This window comes from Alexandromys fortis, unplaced genomic scaffold (assembly GCF_014885135.2).
Source record: "Alexandromys fortis isolate MF-2015 unplaced genomic scaffold, M_Fortis_MF-2015_v1.1 scaffold_15, whole genome shotgun sequence".
In the NCBI taxonomy this organism is placed as follows: domain Eukaryota; kingdom Metazoa; phylum Chordata; class Mammalia; order Rodentia; family Cricetidae; genus Alexandromys; species Alexandromys fortis.
Genome location: NW_026067911.1, coordinates 3,191,029 through 3,194,267, shown reverse-complemented (window position 1 = coordinate 3,194,267; position 3,239 = coordinate 3,191,029). Strand labels below are relative to the sequence as shown.

The window sequence follows — 3,239 nt, the reverse complement described above, 5'->3', positions numbered from 1 at the left end:
CTGCCTGCCTCTGCCTTCTGAGTGCTGGCGTTCAAAGCATGAGCCACCACAGCCTGGCATTTTTCCAATTTTTTAAAGACATATTTTATACGTATAGATGTTCTGTCTGCGTGTATTTCTGTGTGCAGTTTCTGGGAAGGTCAGAAGAGAGGGAGTCAGATCTCCAGGTATCTGGGGTTAGATGATCGTGAACTGTCATGTGGGGGCTGGGAATTGTACTCAGGTCTTTGGCAAGAGCAACAAGTGCTCTTAATCACTGAGTCATCTCTACAGCTCCAAGTTTCCTACCATTTAAGAATTAAACACACACACACACACACAGAAACACACAAGCTGCCATACTGCATCATATCAAAGGAAGCAATGCTATGATTACTGAGTTCTCTTAGGCTGCTGCTTAGTTTTTCCTTCTCAATAGATTCTTCTAGCAATTCAAAACTTCAGGGTCAATAATTTTAGGGTTTTGTTTCTTTATTTAGTAATTCACTGAGGTGGCAGAGTGCTTGGCCCTAGGTTGATCCCCTGCACAATCTGAAGCCAAGTATGGTGGTACATACCTATAATACTGGAAGTGAAGGCAGGAGGATCAGAAATTCAAGGCCATCTTCAACCACAGAGTGAGTTCAAGACAAGCCTGGATGTAAGAGGTCTTGTCTCAGCCGGGCAGTGGTGGCATATGCCTTTAATCCCAGCACTCAGGAGGCAGAGGCAGGTGGATCTCTGTGAGTTCAAGGCCAGCCTGATCTACACAGAGCGAGTTCCAGACAGCCAAAGCTACACTGAGAAACCTTGTCTGAAACAAACAAACAAACAAACAAAACCATAAGCCAAATGGATCTAGTCTCAAAAATGAATTATCAAAGGATTAAATTGGACTTTCATGTATTTAACATGTTGCTAGTTCTAACACATCGGGCTAGTGTGAAGAAGTTAATTCAACGTTCCCGCACTCCCATCCCGCCTGCTCTAGCCTTTGCTGGTGTCGCTGGTGCCACCTGTGCGCTGCGGCGCGGACCACGGCTCCTCGGAGCCCCTTTTGTCCTGCAGTGAGCCCTGTAAGAAGTCCTGGCGGGGCTCGGGGTGGTGGTGGGGGGGTGGGGAGATGAACGCTGCAGCCAGCTGCTACCCCATGGCCTCCTTGTACGTGGGCGACCGTCACCGAAGCCATGCTGTACGAAAAGTTCAGTCCTGCGGGGCCTGTGCTGTCCATCCGGGTCTGCCGTGATATGATCACCCGTCGCTCTCTGGGTTATGCCTACGTCAACTTCCAGCAGCCAGCTGACGCTGAGAGAGCCTTGGACATTATGAACTTTGATGTGATTAAGGGAAAGCCAATCCGGATCATGTGGTCTCAGAGGGATCCCTCTTTGAGAAAGTCTGGTGTGGGGAATGTCTTCATCAAGAGCCTGGACAAATCTATAGACAACAAGGCACTTTATGATACCTTTTCAGCCTTTGGAAACATCCTGTCCTGTAAGGTGGTTTGTGATGAGAATGGCTCTAAGGGTTATGCCTTTGTCCACTTCGAGACCCAAGTGGCTGCCGACAAGGCCATCGAGAAGATGAATGGCAAGCTCCTCAATGACCGCAAAGTGTTTGTGGGCGGAGTCAAGTCTCGCAAAGAGCGTGAAGCTGAGCTTGGAGCCAAGGCCAAGGAATTCACCAATGTATATTGGTGAATGGATGATGATAACTTGAAAGAGCTCTTCAGTCAGTTTGGTAAAACCCTAAGCGTCAAAGTGATGAGAGATCCCAGTGGGAAATCCAAAGGCTTTGGCTTTGTGAGTCACCAGAAGCACGAGGATGCCAATTAGGCTGTAGAAGAAATGAATGGCAAGGAGATGAGTGGGAAAGCCATATTTGTAGGCCGTGCACAGAAAAAAGTAGAGCGTCAAGCTGAATTGAAATGGAAATTTGAGCAGCTGAAGTAGGAGCGAATTAGTCGGTACCAGGGAGTGAATCTCTACATTAAGAACGTGGATGACACCACTGATGATGAGAAATTACGGAAAGAGTTTTTTCTCCTTTTGGATCAATCACCAGCGCTAAGGTGATGCTAGAAGACGGAAGAAGCAAAGGGTTTGGCTTTGTCTGCTTCTCGTCTCCTGAAGAGGCAACCAAAGCAGTCATTGAGATGAACGGACTCTAAGCCCTGGCGCAGAGGAAGGAAGAGCGGAAGGCTCACCTGACCAACCAGTATATGCAGCGTGTGGCTGGCATGAGAGCGCTCCCTGCTAATGCCATCTTAAATCAGTTCCAGCCTGCGGCCGGTGGCTACTTCGTGCCAGCAGTTCTGCAGGCTCAGGGAAGACCTCCATATTACACACCTAACCAACTAGCACAGATGAGGCCTAATCCACGCTGGCAGCAAGGCGGGAGACCTCAAGGCTTCCAGGGAATGCCAAGTGCTATACCGCAGTCTGGGCCTCGTCCAGCTAGCTCTTCGCCATCTGGCTCCAACTGGTAATGCTCCGGCCTCTCGTGGCCTTCCTACTACCACTCAGAGAGTCGGGTCTGAGTGCCCGGACCGCTTGGCTATGGACTTTGATGGGGCTGGTGCTGCCCAGCAAGGGCTGACTGACAGCTGCCAGTCTAGAGGCGTCCCTGCTGCCGTGCCAAGCCTTGCACCTCGTGCCGCAGTCGCTGCCGCTGCTCCCAGGGCTGTGGCTCCATACAAGTACGCCTCCAGTCACCCTGCCATCCAGCCCACCCCAACCTGCGGTCCATGTCCAGGGCCAGGAGCCACTGACTGCCTTAATGCTGGCTGCAGCATACCTCCCCCCAGGAACAGAAGCAGATGCTGTGGGAGCGTTTGTTCCCACTTATCCAGACAATGCATTCAAACCTGGCCGGCAAGATCACAGGGATGCTGCTGGAGATCGACAACTCGGAGCTGCTCCACATGCTGGAGTCCCCCGAGTCTCTCCGTTCCAAGGTGGATGAAGCTGTGGCAGTCCTGCAGGCTCATCATGCCAAGAAAGAAGCCGCCCAGAAGGTGGGCACTGCTGCTGCTGCTGCTACCTCGTAGACAAGGAAAAAGCGTCAAAAGCCAAATCACCCCTCATGGCAAAAGCTGAGGTCTGAAGACTCCCTGGTTTGTCTGCGGACCTCCACACCAAGAACCACAGTTGCAAATTCAATAGGTCATTTTGTATCAAGAGGTCAATTAAGAAGCACCTAGAATTTTTCAATTATGAGAATATATTCTCTGGGTTCTGCTATGGCCCAGGAGGTAACCT

General features: G+C 50.6%; 1 pseudogene; it reads left to right on the top strand.

Moving 5' to 3' along the window:
- Positions 1–1,102: 1,102 nt before the first annotated feature.
- LOC126499247 (polyadenylate-binding protein 4-like) lies at positions 1,103–3,231 on the top strand (annotated as a pseudogene).
- The last annotated feature ends 8 nt before the right edge of the window (positions 3,232–3,239 follow it).